This window comes from Patiria miniata, unplaced genomic scaffold, assembly GCF_015706575.1.
Source record: "Patiria miniata isolate m_02_andy unplaced genomic scaffold, ASM1570657v1 HiC_scaffold_26, whole genome shotgun sequence".
Classification (NCBI taxonomy): domain Eukaryota; kingdom Metazoa; phylum Echinodermata; class Asteroidea; order Valvatida; family Asterinidae; genus Patiria; species Patiria miniata.
The window spans coordinates 3828060-3849541 of record NW_024037065.1 but is presented as its reverse complement, the minus strand read 5'-3'; the positions used below and the strand labels follow the sequence as shown (position 1 = coordinate 3849541).

The 21482-nt window shown below is 41.9% G+C and overlaps 1 pseudogene; it reads left to right on the top strand.

Moving 5' to 3' along the window:
• The window catches only part of LOC119733846, a 29122-nt pseudogene extending 26330 nt beyond the window's left edge, over window positions 1-2792 (top strand).
• Window positions 2793-21482: the final 18690 nt, after the last annotated feature.

The following is a 21482-nucleotide window of genomic DNA, read 5'->3' as shown; positions in this document are numbered from 1 at the left end:
GAAAATGTTAATAATAATATTCTTTGCACTGTTTTGAGCTCTCCGTGTCTGGACTCCTTCCGCAACACTGTGCGGGAAGGGAGTCCACCTGGGCTACCATTACAAGTACTTGATATTCATACTTGTACATGTAGACGATTGCATTGTTATTTAGTGTTCTTTCATATTTGCTGCTTGTATTTGCGATGTTTCTACTCTCCACTAAGAGATACCGAGTTCAAAATGTTTATTCTTTCATCTGTATTTGTTGCACTTTCAGGTAAACGAAGGAAACCAAAGAGACCATGTATATACTGTGGGATTTTTCAGACCAGGCTGAGTCGCCATATAATGTCCTGCCACAAAGATGATGATGCTGTCAAGCGACTGAAGAGGTTTCCCAAGAGAGAGAGAGACAGGGCCTTGAAAAAGCTGAGACTACAAGGAATCTTCAAGTACAATAGAGAAAAGTTAATGGAAAAGGATGATGGCCACCAAGATCTAATAATCCAGAGGTCCCAAAAAATGAGACAGACATACTCATGTGTGAGCATTGCAATGGCTTTTTTAGTAGGTGCTACTTCTGGAGTCATAAATTCCATTGTTCTAAGGACTCGGCCATCATTCCAACATCACTTCCAACCTCGGTCCTTAAGCCGTATCCTTTTGTAGTCACGGATGACTTCAAGCAAAACATTCTCTCAAGATTTCATGGCGATACTGTTGGACGGATTTGTCAGACAGATTGGGCAATTGTGCTTGTAGGTCAAAGGCTTTACGAGAAAATTAAGCGAAAAAAAGACAAAGAAGTTGAGGTGAAAAAGTCGGTGATGGCGGACATGAGGCGACTAGGAGGACTTTATGTGGAGTTCAAGGCTACTGACTACAAGAACTCTTCAACACAATCAGCCGCTGATATGATTAGCAGAGACAATTTTCAATCAGTACAAGAGGCAATCTGTAATTTTACAGCAAATCCAGACAAAATCCAGACAGAAGTGCACAAAATGACACAATCAAAGCCGGGCTGAAATGTGCCATTTTCTATCTACTAAAAAACATGGCGAAGATCCTACAAGGCACCTACCTCATCCAAGGAGAGGACACCAAAGCAACAGATGTCCAGAAGTTCACGGAAGTATTGAACCTTCAATCACAATTTCGTATTTGGCGATGCCACCTATGTTCTGAACAGGAATCGGCAAACAAAGCTCAGGAAACCAGACAGTCTCCCACTAGAGAGTGATGTGAAGAAGTTGAGAGACTTCACCATTACGGAGATGCAGAAATTGACAAGAGGGGAAATTTCATCAGTTCACGAATTTGTTAGTCTCCGTGATTTGACCACGAGTAGAATAACCTTATACAATGCGAGAAGGGGAGGAGAACCAGCAAGGTTACTACTCACAGAATGGGAGGATGCAAGAAATGATGCCTGGCTAAACACAGAATATCAAAACACACTCGGTGAAGTAGAGAGGAGGGTGTTTGATTGTAATAAACTAACCTTCCAGGGGGGGGGGGAGGAAATAATCACCTGGTACCTGTAATTATACCTGAAGACAGCATCACAGCCATGAATGTCTTAACAGACCCGCAAACGAGGGAAATGGCCACCGTCGGAGAAGACAATCCATATGCCTTCCCTTGTACACAAAAAAGTGATAGTCACATAAATGGCTGGTATGCCATACAGCATGTTTGTTCCCAAGTAGATCATCTTAAGGCTCCAAACCAGTTGACAGCAACAAAAATGAGACATCGTGCTAGCACGCTTTATGCGGCTATGGACGTACCAGAGGAGGAACGGCATTTGTTCTACAAACATCTGGGACACTCAAGCCTGGTGAATTCCAACATTTATCAGGCACCTTTGGCAGAGCAAGAAATCACCAAGATTGGTGAATGCCTCCATCAAATGGACAAAGGTACATAAATTTAACTGCATTTTTTTTATTTCTCCTTCAATTTCACCCCCCACCTTGAATCAGTCACCATAGCCATGTTTCAGTGGTTGGATAATTCCACATAATAGAGTAAGTATCCCAGTGTCTTAAATTGTAAATGACAATTCCACAGTAATTTAATTTCATTCTCCGTGCAATTTGTTGCATCTTAATGAAAGTGTCTATCAGTGTTTTCCCCATTTAAGGGGCAGTGTGTGGCTGAATTTATCATGCTGCTTCATGTGCTATGGTGAATGAGATTGTGATGTTGCATTAACAATGGAATTCTCAAGATTAATTGACGATAAAACAGACAGCAAGCAACAATGCAAATTTTTGGTGAATAGTCATTTCAGAATTTTCCACCAAGATGACCTTTTCTTAAATTCTACAGAAACATTTGGTAGGGTACATTGTTTCAAAACCCCAAATGCAGTAGTCATCTGCAATTCAATCAAATTGCATCTAAATTATGGATATACTATAAATGTTTCAAGTCATGTCATTTCTACCATGGACTTTCCCTAAAGTAAATTACATTGTATTAATAATTGGTTATTGCTTAGCGATTGTGGATGTTATGACAATGCTTCTTAAATACCTGTTTCTTGCTTTACGTGTACCAGGGTCAGTTGGAAATCGTCACATGCGCCATGCTACATGTATATCCACCCATCTACCCATTGGACAAGGTAAATTTTCCCAGTTTTTCTGCCAAAACTGACAGACTTTCTTAACATTTCATCAATTGACTCAGAAACATTAATCCTTTCATGTAAAGATATATCACATTGAAGATAAAAAGTAGCTTTTAAACTTATCCGACTATCCTTCAGTGCACCGATAATATACATGTGCATGTACATGATGTATATATATATGTAGATGTCACAAGACGCCACTAGCTCGCATGTAAATTTGGACAGCGACAGCACAAATCCTTTGAAGGCACTTAACCCTTTAAACTCAGGCACTTCACCCTTTAAACTCAGGCACTTAACCCTTTAAACCCAGGCACTTAACCCTTTAAACTCAGGCACTTCACCATTTAAACTCAGGCACTTCAACCTTTAAACTCAGGCACTTCACCCTTTAAACTCAGGCACTTCACCCTTTAGACTCAGGCACTTAATTCATTAGTTTTCTTCACTATGTCCAGATGAGTTATATACCATCTGAGGGCTTATGAGCTTGGTAATGACAAAATTAGAAAAAAAAATTCCAAATAGTTTTTTATTGCATTTTGGTGGATTTTGGGGAAAAATGTATGAAGACAACTTGCTCAGAGACTTTTGAATGCATAACTACAATATATGACTCATTTCATTAGAAAACATCTCAGGAAGCAGTTGTATGTATTCATGGTTGTCATAGTAACTGACCCAAAATGACACAAATGGTGCAAAATATATGAATTTGAGGAACTTCGTTTATATTTCATTAACTCTATTGTTTCCATAAATTACAATGATATCCAGTAAATAACAATCTATGTGTATAAGTCTCTTTTGACTCATTCAGCTTTGGCTCTAGATAACAATGGAAAAGACCATTTTTCACAGCCTCTTCATTAGCCTTGACCAAGGCTATCAGCTTGTTCCCAAATGAGCTTGTTCCCGCTACCGCACACCGCGCGCGCAGCGCAGCAACACAAGGTTGTACTATACCGTTAGCCCCAACGACCCTTGCGTGTGCTTTGTGTGCATGTACGTACGACCCATGCACACTCACTTCCGCAAACAGCCGTACAGTAAGTCGAGGCGGAAGATAGCCTTGACGCAACCGTGTATGCTGAATATGATAATTAGTACGCGCTATGGTAAATAGTCTTCTCTCATTGGATAACGGCTGACAAAAAAAATAATATTTATTAAATTGCATAGCACGACCAAAGGTTTATAAACCAGACGGCCTGTGGAAACAATAATTATTGTAAAACACCCCCTTAAAATCTTAAATAATAGTAGATTAATATTTATAAAGTTACACATAGTTTGGGTCGAAAATGAAATGAAAAGGATGAAAAATTAGACCCTCAAAAAACGGCAAACGGTTTAATACAAAACCGCACGCCGGCAAAAACGATGTCACCATGCACAGAGGCCACGTTGGGGCCGTCCACTGTAGGCACCGACCCGGCTGGCGCTCACTTTCACGTTCAGCGGCAAAAAAAGCGCTCACACTATTGAGTATATCTACCTTTGAATTTTTTTTTTGGGGGGGGGGGTATTTCTTCTAAGCTGTCAAAGGGATATGGGAAAAAATATCTCTCCTTCAGCAAACTTATTCTGTAAGACTGATTTTAACTTGTATGAACAACTTATAAGTTATATGCCGTATGTACGACTAAAATATCGACAGGGTACGACATATTTCGACAGGGTACGACTAATATCATCGACAGGGTACAACATATACGTCGACAGGGTATGACATATCAAACATATGACATCATGTCGACAGGTGCCGGTACGACATATATGTCGTGCATAAGTCGAGTCGACAGGGTACGATATATGTCGCATACGACAAAGTCATATGTAAGTACGACTCAATATCTCGTGTGTAAAAAAATATGAATTGTAACTCGTATGGTCGACTTGTTTGTCGATTATGTCGTACATACTGCATATCTTGTGAGAACGACTTGTATCTCGTGCGATTTACATCTACGACTTACATGTCGTACGTATTTCGTAGGTACGACATACGATTCATACGTACGCGTTAAAATAAGTGTGCCGTACTTATGAGATGTATGTTGCACATGGTACGAATTCAGGGAGATTTTTTTTTTTTCACCATGTACCTGACAGTTTCGTATATTTCGATCCCAAAGTCAATAGCTCGTTTCTTGCAGTTAATTAATACGGGTGCTTATAGATACGAGTTAACCTGCATACGATTAAATGGGTACGATTTGAACTGGGTCCGAGTTGACCTGTTCCCTACATTCGCTGTCAGAATAGCACGGGCAGGTGCGTGATAATGCACGCTGTTGCACCGACACGCAAGTGGGGTGCTGTGGTCCAATGGTTACGGTGTTCGACTCGTGTGCTGTGGTACACGGGTTCGAATCCTGACCATGGAAACATGGTGCTTGTGCACTTGAGCAAGGCACTTTACCACTATTGCTTCGTCCTTGGGATGGGACGTAAAGCCGTAGGTCCCGTGTGTTGTGACTTGTAGTATATTTTTACAAGCCATGATGCAAGTCTTGATCTAATTCTTTCAAAATTGAAATATTCTTCAATGTTTGTTTGTTTTTCAGATACAGCAAGTACATCAACTACCAGTCCAGAGAAACCCGATGAGATGACAGATGATGTGGAGACTACCGGTAATATCAACTGGCTCAAGGACAACCTAGAACCTGCTTCCCAGGTCAAGGAAACCATGGCTGCTACTGACTGCCCCCTACAGAAGACAATTCATCAAGAATGAGTACAAAAGCGTGGCGGATATTCTGAGGGAGTTTCCAAGGTTGCTGGATAAGCACATGGTATGAATGACAATAATGTTTTATGCTGGTTCCTTGATTACAAACATGCAGTCATGCATAGATTTCTTGTGAATGATATTAGTTAATGGAAGCAAATGTTCTTGATGTTGAACCTCGTTTTTATAAGGTTAGAGTTCTAGGAACGCAATCTTTATTGATTGCATTCCTAGAAGACCAACAAGTTTTTTTTTTTTTTTCACAGAAATTGAATTTTATGCACTGGAATTAATATGTGATAGCCGGTATTAAGCACTTTGGTTAGACCAGTTGCAGTCTGGATTCTGATAATTACCCTAATCTTTGGCACAGGTAATTATCAGCATCCAGACTCCAACCGGTCTTAAACAGTGTGTTCAAAACCGGTCAAGCACATATATATTTCATTTTATCAACAGTGTATGATGAAATGCTTTATACACAGCGAGTTCATATTTGTATGTGTATGAATTCATTTGCACTTAGCCCTAGTTTCATTATATACATACAAGAATAAGAGCCAGCAATCTGGCATGCTGCCAAGTCTTTGACCTAATTAGCTGGATCGTCCCACTCAGTTCTCCAGCCTTGCACAGCTGCACTTCATTACCACATTTTATCCCTCAAAGATAAAATTATTTATACTCAGTTGCATTGTACTTGTTAGATTACCAGTCTGTTTTTGGAGGCTGCACACAGGGAATTCAAGTCTATACAGTTGGCCTACATGATAGCTAAAAATAGATATGCAAATTAGATGCAAAGTTTGAGGAGGTGCTCTCCAATCAGAGGAGAGGTAGGCAAAACTTTTAACCAATGAAAGAGTTGGCTGTATCTGGGGACTCTAGGAAGATTGTGGGTTTGAAGGAGTATAGCCTCACTTTGTCACAGTTTCTTGAGCTGAATACATGTACATGTAAATTGTTTTACAACAGTGATTTGGAAATAAAAATTTGTGTGTTGGATTTCCACTGCTTTTGGATATATATATTGTATGGTCAACACTTCCATTTGGACTTTCTTCTGGATTTACTCACTTTTGGATATATATTGTGTGGTCAACACTTCCATTTGGATATATTTTCCTCTGGATTTAGGCCTACTCTTTTTTGGATAAGCCCTATTGTGTGGTCAACACTTCAATTTGTTTTCGGAGATATTAGCTTCTTTGTGCTGTGCATAACTTTTCATCCTTGGTGATTCGATCGTGGGAGGAGTCCGACATTTCTCACAAGTTTTCGACTTTTTATTCGACGGTTTTGGACACAGAACATATAGGCCTAGGCCTAGGCCGACTCCATTTCTGCTTGAATTTCTACGGTACACTATCGGATGCAGACTCAGTAGCCTAAACATATTTGTTTTTTGTGGTAAGCCTCCCGGACAACTGGATAGTTTCGAACACATCCCCATCACTCTGCCATGCCGCGTCCCAAGCGCACAGTGGGTCGGCCAGCCCGTTTCATTGACCGCCAGGATGATGGTGATGCCTCTGCTGTCACACAACCGCCAGCTAACAAGAAAGCCAGGACCTCCCAGCCGCCTGCTTCTCGACCGGTGCAGATGGCAACAGCTAACGGGGATCCTGTCAATGCCTCAGGGAACCCAGCTCCAACTCCCCCTGTGGCTGTGCCTGTGGTGACGTCCATAGTCCCTCCTGTGGCCATTCCGGTCATTGCCAGTCCTTCCCCTCTAGGGGGTCGGGGTGAGTATGGCACTGTTGATAGTTTGGGTAGTAGTAATGTTATGCCTACTAGTTTGACCATGCCATGTGAAATACCAGAACAAATTACTCAAGTTGGAATTGATATTCCCTTAGGTGTTCATGTATCCCAGGCTACCAAAGAAAAAATTTGGGAAAGTGCTTATGTTGACCTTGCGATATTGTATACAGATCCTACTAGTGCAGCTATTGCTAATATTGCTAGGTCTGACAACAATAATATTACTTTCGCAGTTGACGGGGATCAATTGGTGCTGAAAAAAGCAGGGTGTCCTCGAAAGAAAATAGATACTTTTGAGATGTGGCAGTCCGCGTTCCATACATACATGGCAATTTATTTCACAAAACATCCAAGGCGCTCTGCGGAATTGCTGAAATACACAGAAATTGTTCACATGGCCTGCACTCAGTACCCAGGCTTTGGTTGGAAGTTGTATGACGAGCAGTTCCGCTTAAAGCAAGCGACTGACCCCTCCCGCTCATGGGGAAACCTAGATATGGAACTGTGGCTCACAGTTGTTGCCGTGTCTGTCACATCCCCTAATGCTAATGCAGCCCGGGCAGCAGGCCTCATTCAGTCGTCTAAGCCTAAACCTCGTGTGGGTGTGTGTTTTGCCTTCAATAGCATTCAGGGTTGCCGTTTTATGATGTGCAAATTTGCGCATACATGCAGCAAGTGCTACCGCTCTGGCCACAATGCCGCAGCTTGCTGAATTGGGGGACAAACACGCTGGTTCAATTCCAATCTTTCCAAAGGGCTTGGTTCCCGTCCTGACCGTAATCAGACACATGCAATGCCGCGTCCCCAGACTAGCAGGCAATATGGCGGCCCACATAAGCCAGTGCTGTAGCCAGTGCGCCAACAACCCTTAACGCTGGCGGAAAGGTTTCTTCTTTTCGCAATTCCCACGCCAATTAAACTATCAGTTCTAAATAATTGGTTGGTCGGGTACCCAGATGCAAATGCGGCTGATATTTTACGTAATGGTTTTACTAATGGGTTTTCCCTGTGTTATAGTGGCCCAAGAATGCCCCGTAATTCAGATTGTTTGGCGTCTGCTGCCCAACGCCCGCATGTAGTGCGAGATAAGCTGTATCAAGAGATTAGTTTAGGCAGAATAGCGGGACCATTTGCCAGTCCCCCACTACCTAATTTGCAATGTTCTCCTATTGGATTGGTTCCCAAAAGTCAGCCAGGGAGTTTTCGACTCATACACCATCTTTTCTTTCCCGAGGGTCAATCCATTAATGATTTTATTGATGAAAGTCTATGTGCAGTGCATTATGCATCATTTGATACTGCAGTTGGTCTCGTGGTTCACGCGGGCCGAGGTGCGTGGTTAGCTAAGGCAGACATAAAATCTGCATTCCGTTTGCTTCCTGTTTCTCCACAAGATTATGAGCTTTTGGGCTTTTCATTTAAAGGTGTTTTTTATTATGACAAATGTATGCCCATGGGCTGTTCTATTTCATGTTCAATGTTTGAAAAGTTTAGTACATTTTTGGAGTTCCATGTTAAGCAAGTAACGGGTTGCCCACTCATTACCCACTACTTAGATGATTTTTTGTTTGTGGCTCCCTCAGCCTCATCATGTTCACATTTGCTAAACTACCTTTTCCTCCAGCTGCGAAGAATTGGGGGTGCCACTGGCAACTGAGAAAACAGAAGGGCCAGTACAAGTCCTCAAGTATTTGGGGTTGGAAATAGATGCATTGCGTGCGCAAGTAAAGGTACCTCGGGAAAAAGTACAGGCAATATCTGCGCAAATTCATACAGTGTTAAGTAAGCGCAAAATCACCCTGGTTGGGATTCAGTCATTGGTCCGCTCCCTTAACTTTGTGTGTAGGGCGGTGTCCCCTGGGCGAGCATTCATGAGGCGTCTAATCGCTTTGTCCTCTGGTTTAACCAGGCCACATCATAAGGTTCGTATAACAACAGGGGCCAGGCTTGACTTACTGCTCTGGCTTGATTTCTTGTCCCATTTCAATGGGGTTTCGGCATTTTGTGATCAAGGTTGGGAAGCCAGTTCAATTATTAATTTGTACACTGATGCAGCTGCTAGTATAGGATTCGGTGCATATTTGAACGGAAAATGGGTTCAAGGTCGTTGGCCGTCAGATGTTTTGCAAAACCCCCCATCCATTGCATTTCTTGAACTGTTCCCGTTGGTCATTGCTGTGATTTGCTGGGCGCCTCTACTAGCCAATCGCAAGGTTAAGTTCCACACAGACAATGTTGCTGTGATGCATATCATCAATAAGCAATCTTCTCATTGTCCCAAAGTAATGCATCTAGTTCGTATGTTTGTGCTTGAATGTCTCCGGTTTAATATTAATTTTAAGGCAGTTCATGTGCCTGGGACATATAATGTTATTGCTGATGCGTTATCCCGTTTCCAGATGAGTCGGTTCCGTGCTGCAGCACCACACGCAGAGGCGGCCATGACACCTCTACCTTCTGTTCCGCTGGTATGGTAGAGGATGAAATGAATAGACTTTTGACAGCAGCACTTGCGTCAAACACGCACAAGACATACGCGGCGGGTTGGAGAATTTGTTGTCGTTTTCAGCAGCAACATATGGATGTGGTTGGCACATCCGCAAATGCCGACGATGTCCGTCGTTTTATTGCATGGTTATCCTTACATAATTATGCCTCGTCCACAATCAATACGTATGTATCGGCCATTGGTTATTATCATAATGTGCTTGGTTTCAGTAATCCCACTAAGGATTTTTTAGTATCTAAGCTACTTGAAGGGTGTAGACGGAGCATCCCCTCTATAGACGCACGCGAGCCGGTATCATTACCTACACTACACAAAATTGTTGCGGCATTGCCTGCTGTATGCTCGTCCTGCTTTAAGTCAAGCCTGTTTAAAGCTGTTTTTCTGATGGCTTACTTTGGTTTTATGCGGGGAGGTGAATTTGCTGCGACTTCTCGGTACCGCATCCAACAGTCAGTATTATTGGATTCTGATATTTCCATTTGCTACACTGACAAAATCGCTACATCCATCGTTGTTAGCTTTAGGCACAGTAAGAATAATCAACATGGTCCCCCACAAGTCGTTAGCATAGTACGATTCGGAAATACATACTTTTGCCCAGTTTCTGCCCTCCAAGAATTTTTGCAGATCCGCCCATCGATTACAGGCCCCCTATTCTGTCATTTTGATTTCTGGTGTAGCTCTGTCATCAGTTCAATGCCGTTATGCGAAAAGCTCTCAATGTTGCTAATGTGCCAGATGACCATATTCGTGGGCACTCATTCCGAATAGGGGCCGCAAGTTCTGCGGCTAGTTTGGGCTTTTCTGTCGAGCACATTCGTGCTATGGGTCGCTGGCGTTCTAACGCAGTTTCCACTTACATCCGCCCAGTCCCGGTGTGTTCATTACCCAATCACACAGATTGATTTTTGGTTAACAATACAAAATGTACACAATGAAATTGTTGCTTGTATGCTTCATCAATGCCTGTATAGGTTCCACACTCATCATGGGGGACTCCCTTGTGCATTGGGCAGCAGGCAATCTTGACCTGGACATCGATGTTGTTTGGCACGGCAAAAGGGGGGCACATTTAGGGGACATGATGCCCATGTTGGCAGCACGACACGGGCCTGACCCCTCAGTGCTGCTGATTCATGTAGGTACAAATGATCTTGTAAATATGGACGAGTTCTGTATGCGTCAGCGAATTCTGCTGCTGCTGAGCTCGTGCACAGTGTGTTTTCCGCACACAGTTTTAATTTGGTCTGCCATTTTGCCTCGTGTTTTTTACTTTGGTGCGCGATCGCAGTCATCGCTCGAAAGAAAGCGCAAGGCCTTAAACCGCTGGGCAAGGAAACAATGTGTGAAATTAGGCGCGCATTACCTGTGCCATCCACAGTTTGTGTGGACTGAAACGTCGTTGAATAGGTATGACGGGGTCCATCTGTCTCCCCAGGGTAACAGTCTCTTTCGGGGGAACCTGCGCCAAGGCATTCAGTCCGTTCTGGGCACTTTTTTGTTAGTTTCTCTGCGCTGCAGGCTTAATGTTGGCTTATTGGGGCATATAGGCTGTGTTTCCCTTTGGGACGCATAAATGCGTTTGGCTTAATTTTGACGGGATTTACACAGCCAATAGCCTTGCATTTCAAGTGCACAATGTTTAATGAGGTTTTAACAATGTTATGGAATTCAGGTTTTGTGGAATTTCTGAGAATTTTTATGGCGTAATTACAATGTGTGTAACAAGCAGTGATAACAGTGCCCTGATGTACCCCTAGGGCTATTCCAGTTCTGACTTTAAGTACCAATGGTCAGAATTCATTACTTGCTTGAGTTAAAAAATCGTACTTGTGTATAAACAGTTTATAATAGGGTATGTGGTATACATTACAAATACCTGCTTTGGCCAGAAAAAGTTAAAATTCATACAGTCAGTTTGGTGGCAGGCAACTAATAAGTTCGGTGGCAACAACATTCAAAATGAACAATTGTAGATCTCAATTTGGGGCGGGGGGATTCACAGGTTGTTCTTTGGGTCTTGTGTACCCCCGCTAAAGGCAATGGTGCCAATTGGTAGGGATCAGGTGTATCCCCAGTGGTTGGGATCAGGTGTATCCCCCAGTAGTTGGGATCAGGTGTATCCCCAGTATACAGTTGGGATCAGGTGTATCCCCTTTTTGGTGTGTGACCGGTTTGCCCAGAACATTTTGGTATCCGGCACAATTAATAATAAAAACAAAGTTCAAGGCTGTGGCCTTCAATCAAAGAATTTGTCCTTGTTTGTTTTGTTTGGAATCTGAGTATAACATATTTGGTAATAAAAAGGTATGCCAGTGAGAGACTTGCATATGCAAATGTAAAGACCAACTTTGAACCAATGAAAAAGTTTGTTTTGTCTTATGTTGCTTGGTGAAGTGGTGGCCTGAGTTGGGCTGTGAGTTGGGATGTGCTCACTTCTGTCACAGTCACTGAGACAGCAGGAGCACATTTTATTTTGTGCACATTCAGTTTTCACCTTTTGCTGGAATATATTCTTTTCAATACCTTGGATATTTACCTTGGATTTATATTTGGTTGTCTCCAGTTTCTTCTGTGAAATTACTTGTCAAGGGATAAGATTCAATTCTTGACATTGGGATATATTCTATGCTACCAACTCTGGATTAATTTGGATAGAACAGTGCTTCAATTTGTTGACAGAAGTCAGCTTGTGTTGTGTTTGTTGCACCATCATTCCAAGCATGCCGAGGCCTCGCAACACGCGGCCACCATTGCGTTTTCAGGCTGACTTCCCGGCCCACACTGGCCCAAAGAGGAGGCGCACATCTTCATCAGCCTCACGATCTCCTGCTGTCTCAACGGCCAGCATGGGCTCTTCACCTAACATCCACACGGTTTCCTTGATGAATGCTGCCCATCAGACGGTTCCATTGGTGAATGCTGTCCCCCACACGGTTGCTGCCCCCAGACGGTTCCACTGGTGAATGCTCCCCCCCCCCCCACATGGTTCCACTGGTGAATGCTGCCCCCACACGGTTCCCATGATGAATGCTGTCCCCCAGTCAGTTCCTCTTGCGAATGCTACGATGATCACCACCACACAGGTTCCCCATCACATGTAAGCCCCTGCCACAATGACGGCCCCTGCCACATTGACAGGTCCAACAACGTCGACTGCCCCAGTGGCACAGCAGGGACTTGCTTCAGCAACTCCAAGACAGTCGACGGACTTGAACTTGACATTTGGTCAATCTGCCCCGGTGGCTTCATCAGCACCAGGAATTTCTGGTGTAGCTCAAGTTGGATCCGGTGGTGAGTATATGTTCGGGCAAGGAGAGGAGTGTCGTCCACAACCCATTTTTCGTGTTAATGTGGGCACCCCATTGGGTTTACATGTTCCTCAGGCAATTAAAGAGAAAATCTGGCAGGGTGTGTTTGTTGATTTTTCTTTGTTGTATCATGATTCGGCCTCTGCAGTTCTTGCAAGAGCCGATGTGGTCTACTCAAACCTGACTCTAAGTTTGGAGGGTAAAAAATTGGTAGTGCGCAAGCCAGGGCCAACCAACCATCAACCCTCCAGTTGATTCACTGGATATGTGGCAGTCTACGTTTCACACATTTATGTCAATTTACTTGAGCAAACATCCGTCCCGTTGCTGTGAGTTGCTGAAATATGCTGAAATAATTCGGCTTGCCTCAGTTCAGTTCCCTGGGTTCGCATGGCGGACATATGATGAGCAATTCCGATTGAAACAAGAAATTGATCCCGCGCGGTCTTGGGGAGACCTTGATTTTGAGTTGTGGCTTACTGTTGCAGCGGCCGGTGTTACGGGGCTTACACACACACAGCAGCGAGGCACATTTGCTCCACCTCGTGCTAGAGCAGCTAGCAGCCGGACAGGCCAATGTTATGCCTTCAATGGTCAAAATGGTTGTCACTATCATGACTGCCGCTATGCTCATAATTGTAGTAAATGTCAGCGCAGTGGTCATGTGGCTTATCGTTGTAGAGTGGGAGGGCCAACACGATGGGTCAATGCATCTAATGCAAACACACCAATGCATGTCAGGCAGCAACGAGCTCTCCCTGCACCAGCGCGTGCTCCACCTGCAACACATAGGGCTGACACTGCAGCCATTCGGTCTACTTCCAAACAGACCTCGTCAGCTTTGAGGGGAACCACTAGGCCTATGAGTTCTTTTCGTCCTTCCAACACCAATTAATACATCGGTTTTAAACAAATGGTTGGTTGAATACTTTGTGCCAGATGATGTCAATGTATTGCGCTCTGGTTTTACTTCAGGGTTTAGTTGTGTTATGAAGGTCCTAGAGTAGCTCGTGAATCAGATTGTTTGTCCTCAGCAGCCAATAACCCCCATATAGTGCAACAGAAACTCACAGCAGAAATTGAATTGGGCAGGATTGCAGGGCCATTTACTGATCCCCGTTTTCAAAATTTGCAGTGTTCTCCCATAGGCTTGGTACCCAAACATGAACCAAATAAATTCCGATTAATTCAACATCTGTCCTTCCTAGCTGGACAATCGGTAAATGATTTTATTGACAAAGATCTCTGTGTAGTTCACTATGCTTCCTTTGATAAAGCGGTGCAGTTGGCTGTACAAGTTGGGAAGGGGGCATGGATGGCCAAGGCGGATAATAAGTCTGCCTTTCGGTTATTACCGGTATCTCCTGCTGATTATGAGCTGCTTGGGTTTAAATTTGGTGGAATGTACTACTATGATAAGTGTTTACCGATGGGTTGTAGTATTTCCTGTTCACTGTTTGAGAAATTTAGTACGTTTTTGGAATTTCGTGTAAAGTTTTTTTCTCGATCCCTGTCGTTGACTCACTACCTTGATGATTTTTTGTTTGTGGGAGCGTCATTTGCAAATTGTGCAGAGTTGCTTACCACGTTCACAGGCATATGTGCGGAACTTGGGGTCCCTTTGGCAGAGGAGAAAACTGTAGGGCCAGTACAGACTATCACATATTTAGGATTGGAGATCGATGCACATGGTATGAATAACAATAATGTTTTATGCAGGTTCCTTGATTACAAACATGCAGTCATGCATTGATTTCTTGTGAATGATATTAGTTAATGGAAGCAAATGTTCTTGATGTTGAACCTCGTTTTTATAAGGTTAGAGTTCTAGGAACGCAATCTTTTTGGTTTGCATTCCTAGAAGACCAAAAAGTTTTGGTTTTTTTCACAGAAAATGCATTTTATGCATTGGAATTAATATGTGATAGCCGGTATTAAACACTTTGGTTAGATCAGTTGCAGTCTTGATTCTGATAATTGCCCTAATCTTTGGCACAGGTAATTATCAGCATCCAGACTCCAACCGGTCTTAAACAGTGTGTTCAAAACCGGTCAAGCACATATATATTTCCTAAATAATGGGCCATTTTTCAGTGAAATAATCCCCCTTCCCGGTGTTTGCACTGTGAAATGGTATTTTACTTTTTGCTACATGTACATGTATATCTGGAATTACACCAAAATAATTTGTCTCATATGAAAGAACTTTGCAACTCAAAGAAAGCGCTAATAGAAGGCGTCCACTTTGTTTTGGGTTTTATCATGTACATGTCCATTTGTATCATTTTCATCAGATTGAGCAGAACTTCAAGCTAATGCATCCTACAATTGCAGACAACTTGTACCTTAAGTGGGGTGCAATGGTTGATCCACTCATCCAGTATGGAACTCAGACATTTCCTCCCTGGAAAGAAGCACTTGGCCTGCCTGCAGATTTTGACCTACAACATCTTCCTAAAGGTACTTTTAAATATTTTAGTGCTCCAAAATGTAAGAGGCTCATCTCAAGTTTTGTTTTAGACAACAATTGTACATAACGCTCGAGCATGATTTCAAAATGAAACTAATTCTGGAAGCATCAACTCTGGCATAGCACCATACCTCTAAATTATCAGGCACATGTCCCAGAAAACATTTTCAATTGTAAATGTGTAATCCTTTGAAATTTTGGATAATTTTTGTGAAAACATTGAAATTTCATGTACATGTTCATTACAAAAAAAGAATTTGGATTCTAACCTAGTACGAAATGGTTTAATTACAGATCAGAAAATGAACCTGGCCTTCTTTGTTCTACCCTTCATCTTCAGTGGAGGCAAGAGGTCAACAAGAGGAAGATACGGACCCTAGGACTGGATGGCTTCCTTTATTGACACACAGTTGGTGAGTTGTTTTATGTGTGTAAAATAGTCCTTTTATCCCCTTTTTGTAGATTTGAATATAAAACTTGAGGAATAAAACTCGAGGAAGGCACCAAGTTGCTGTGCTGTATGTTTACAGCTGTTTTTGAAAAATGCAAAGATATAGAGAAAAACAATTTATTGAGGATGTTATTTTAAACATCCCTCTGGTACAGGCACCGTTACTGAGTTTCCGCGAGGATGTTGTCCTCATCAAATGACACTACTCTGTGTGTTCAACAATTAATAGAACTCAGCGGGTGTGTAGAGGTTTGAGCCGTCCAAACTCATTGGGTGCGTTCGAGCATGCGAGTATACTCCTGGGCGTCCAAACGGTTGGATTATGACCCTCGGGTTAGCAAGAGTATGCTGTCCGTCATACCGGGAGTATACTCCGGCACCGAGAGCAATGCGCACGCAACATTTCCCTGCACTGGGGAGTAGCAAGAGTAACATGCTCAAACGCACCATTACTACTATACTCAGTATGACTCAGAGGTCACATGTGCACACAGTTGCATGTGGGTGGAGAGAGGTGTGATGGAGCTACCTAAAGTTAATGAGTTTTTTTGCGATTGATAAATTATTTATATTATGTCTTTCTTATTAATTTTCTTGTTATAAAGGACATTATACATATGCCAACATACTGCGAAACCATCGACGAGACGAAACGCCCCCAGCCCTATGTCCTCGTCCTACACAGCCAGTCCATGCTAGATCCAACCGACGTGTTCGTGACCATCGCAAAGCAAGCCTTGCCTCAGCACTCACTGATGCAGGCTATAGACGTATGTTACAAGGCCCACTACGCCCTAGATTGTAAATACCAGGCGCAATGTTCCGTAGTGTGGACCTTCTTTGAGAGATGCATCTACAACATGCCGGGAAAGCTGAAGCAGGAGAACCCTCCGCTGAGATCTATCAGGGCCTTCTTGGCATTCAAGAGTGTGCCATAAAGCTTTCAAATGTCAACCAGCCTTACAAACATAGCTGTGAATGGCTCTCTTTAGGAATTGGTCATATTTTTTTCGCCATCATACAGTCCTGCTAAATTCCAAAAGAGAGCCATTTACAGCCATGTTAGAAGGATAGTGTTTAACCACTTTCAACATTCATTATACCACTTTCAATTGTTCATTATATGCTGTTCTAAGATTTACTTGGTCATTTTTAGAGTGTTGTCAGAGAATTACAATTAAAGGCTGATCATTAAACATATGGTGGAATTTGAAAATCAACGGCCACCCTTTTTTGGAGGAAATATACATGGAGTGACCTTCATAATATTAGGTTCACCCTGATATGGAACCATGATATTAAGGACCTGTTTTTGAGAAAAGGTTTCTTAGCCAACCTGAAACACTGAACAATTTTTTTGAGAGGTCTCAACAGGGCCTGTTTGCTTTAGAGAGTGAGCCTTATAGCTTTCATATGTCAACTAGCCTTACAAACATAGCTGTGAATGGCTCTCTTTTGGAATTGGTCATATTTTTGTCGCCATCATACAGCCCTGCTTAATTCCAAAAGAGAGCCATTTACAGCCATGTTAGAAGGATAGTGTTTAACCACTTTCAACATTCATTATACCACTTTCAATTGTTCATTATATGCTGTTCTAAGATTAACCTGGCCATTTTTAGAGTTTTCTGTTTAGAGAATTACAATTAAAGGCTAATCATTAAACATTTCGTGGAATTTTAAAATCAACCGCCACTTTTTATCAGAGGAAATAAACATGGATTGACCTTCATAATTATTGCACCATGATATTAAGGACCTTCTTTTGAGAAAAGTATGTACATGTATAGCCAACCTGGAACAAAGTGGGGGGTTTTCACACGTTACCCTGAGGTCCAATTCCAATATCAAATCAAATTTTAAACCATTTGAATTAAAAACTTGAAATTTTTGGTGTTTACATTTTTTTAGAACACGTACGCTGTCTTGATTTGACTTAAAATAATATATAATTGCAAACCAAGTCATCAGTAAACATATTTTTTAACATGTCTTGATTTGAGATATGTAATTCTGAAATAATTATGGGCTAAATTAAAGGGTTTTGCTTAACTGTTTTACATGTTTGTTTAAAAGTGTTTAGAAGAGTTTGATGTTTGTAATAAAATATAAAAAGAACAAGCCTTGCTTTCAAAGTATCCCTTATATAGATATTCCGCAAACACCAACCACTGGTCAACAAAATCGCCCAAAAATTGAGCAAAATATAGCACCCAACATCTGAGTCTTCTTGGTACCCAATAATTGAGAAAAAAATCTAACCAACAACTTGTTAAAAGTATTGACCATTTTTCGGTTAATGGATTACCAACAATTGGTTCTTTACATTTACCCAAATAAAGGATAATTTAAAGTACCCAACTTTTCAGTCTGCAATTTTACCCAACTAAATGATAACTTAAAGTACCAAATGTTTCGTCTTCAATTTTACCAAGGTTTTAGGTAAACGTGTTTGCCCAACGGCCGTTGGGCATTTTTCGCCCAAAAGATGTGGATGTTTACTATTGTACCAACTTTGGGTAAAAAGTTGGGCAAAATGTAACCTTTTTTTAACAGTGTAGGGGCCTTTCACAACTGAAGTAGGCCTACCGAATGACCACTATTGCAAAAGATCAAGTTTATACTGTAATAATATTATGCGAAATAATTCCGCGCGTGGAAATCGCAAGGGATTCGCATGTGCGGAAGCCATACTGCGTTATGCATTTTATACTCTACATCTGGTATGTACATGAATACATCTACAGTGAGCTTGTACGTGTTTAAGACACGTTTTAATGATTTACGTCTAAAATTACTGACAAGTTACACGCCACAGAGAGAATGCGTGCCTTAGAAGTGGATGCATAATCTAAAAGAAATGATTTAGGCCGATTTATTTAAGGTTCTAGAGGCCCATCACATTTTCAAAAACATTCTGGGGAAATGTAATATTGGTTTTCCAGTTATTTTAACACTTTTATCACTACAATTTCCAATATGGATACTTTAATTCGTCTCCAAACTTTGCCAAGCTCAATTCTCAACGTGAATTTAAAGCTATAGTCCATCATTTGCAGTTATCCAAAAAGTGACTGACGTAATTAGTGATGGAAAACGAACTTGGTTGAAAGATAGTAAGGGGACTAAACTCCCTGTGAAATTATTCGTTCTGGCTGGCAGTCATTTTGAAGAAATCAACGAAAGAAGGACTTTCCAACGGTGATTCTTAAGAATCACCGTAGGAAATGTTCGTGAACACTGCCCCACATGTGTTTTATAAAATGTAGTTTGTTTGTAATCGGGCGAATCCGTGAATGGGTGCAGGCCTTGCAAGTGGCGCACAAACAAAATGTCCGCCCCCGTACCACACGAAGAAGAAATGAACAGAACGAAACGCCGAGGCCGCGGAGGGAGAGCTCCCCTAACCCCCAGCAGCAAACGCAAATGCCGACTAGCTGCTGCTCTTAAATACCGCACCAGCAACAAACATGACAAACGAGACCGCGTGCAGTCACCGCTAGTGTATTTGTCAGCCGCAGTGAGCCGGCGATGGCTGGCATTACAAGCCCGCCTGGGCTTGGATAAAAATGTGATGGCAGCACGACTGATGGACCACTATGAGTCTGAACATGATTGGAGGTAAGATAAGCCCACCCCTGCCACACTTATGATTAAGGCAAATTCATGTAGACCTTATGTTTGAGGAAACCAAGACACTACGACTCAGTACGAGCGGTTACAAGCATGACAAGTTACAGCATACAGCCTTAAGAAAAACCTCAAAATTTCATAGCCCTCATAAAAAGATACAATGATACAGGAATATATTCTGAGAATTATTTTGGGGAAATGTTTCTTCTCAATGAAGCCCAAGTTCATTCATTACAAAAATGATGATAAGGCCGTGTAGGGAAAAACCTAATTTGATTAACATATTAGTTAAAATGTCTAGATAGTTTAGTTAGGTCAAGTGGGCCTTTATTTAATTGGCCAGGTTCGTGCATTGTGGCTGGAATTTTTAATGATTCCGATCATCAAAAACCAGGCATATTCCTGTTGAGTAGAAACACTAATTAGGCCGTGAGACAGATGCCCAAATTGTACTTGAAAATCAAATTCTGTGGTGACCACCTGGTAACTAATAATTTTTTTCCTTAGTTTCATGGGAAATACCATTTCTAATGATAATAAACTTGTTACCAAATTCAAATCTTGCCAGTTTTGATAAAAAGGTGACTTTGCTAATTGACCAAAAAAGCACTGGGGGAGGGGCGGAGTCTATCCCCCCCAATATATTTTCTTGGATATATCTTCGCAATGCATTTTATTTTTCGTGCCATGTCTGAAGGAGTTTTTCCATTAATGTCTTGCAATGATTCTAACACAAATTTTATGAAAATTGGACATACCATTCCAGCAAAATTAGCATTTTTTTAAGGCAGGTAGGCCAAAATTAGAATTTTTCCCCCATGTTAAACACACACGGTAAAATTTGCATTCAAACTCTGATGCTAATTGACATAATCACATACATGTAGCATGCATTGCAGCAGTGTTCAGTGGCAAAGAGGTGAATCTGTCCCCATCCTACCCCCACCCCCAAAAATGTTTATGTGAAGCTACTGCCATGACTGCAGTGTTCAGTAATATTATATCCGTGACGTAGTTGTAAGCTCACCTGTCAAGAAAAAAAATTAATACTCCTTGATTGAATTGAAGGGCTATAGGAATCATCAGAAGATCTAATCACAGGGGCAATAATACATGTAGGGTATACAAGTACATGTACAACATGGAATATATCTGCCGTAAAATGCTCTTTTTATTTAATAATTCCGGGTGGATAACCACAAAACATTCTTAAGTGAATGCATAAAAAAGTTAGCCTATGCCTAGAAAAAAATAGCAATGGTGATGCACCCCTTTTGGGGGTTGAAAATCCGTGAAATTCAACCACTATTGAACAGACATCATACACCGATCGTTCAAAAATGCTTAGGCCTATGATTATTTTATCTACCAACGTATTGTAGGCAAATGGTATATGGACATACATCACGTACACATACAAACACGTACGTGAAGCAGGGGCAGGTGTAGCGTGAATATCCGACTCCATGAAATGTGGACTCATTGGTAGTATTGCGCACGCGTGAGTACGATACTATGCTATTTTTAGGATCGTTTTGGGAGAGTGACCTGTCACGTGTGAGAGATTAACCAATAATAGGGAAAAGGCGTCCGATTTTTATAGGAGTCGGATTTTCATGTGACACCAGGACGTGACCGCGCGCAATCTACATGCGGAGTTTGTATCTGTCAAACACAAACTCCGCATGTAGATCGCGCGCGGTCGTGTCCCGGCCGCGCCCCTGCTTCACGTACATGTAGCCTACGTGTTAATTGTTTGTGTGTGGTACATGATGTACATCCATACTACCATATACGTGATATACAATGCGTTGCTTTGATAAAAGCCATAAACGTTTTTGAATGATCGCTGTACCATATATATTCAATAGTTGTTGAATTTCACGGATTTTCGACCCCAAAAAATATTTGTGAGTAGGCCTAGGCCTATCATTGAAGCCCCATTTAGCTACTTCGTCTTTTATATGTGCAATTTAGGTGA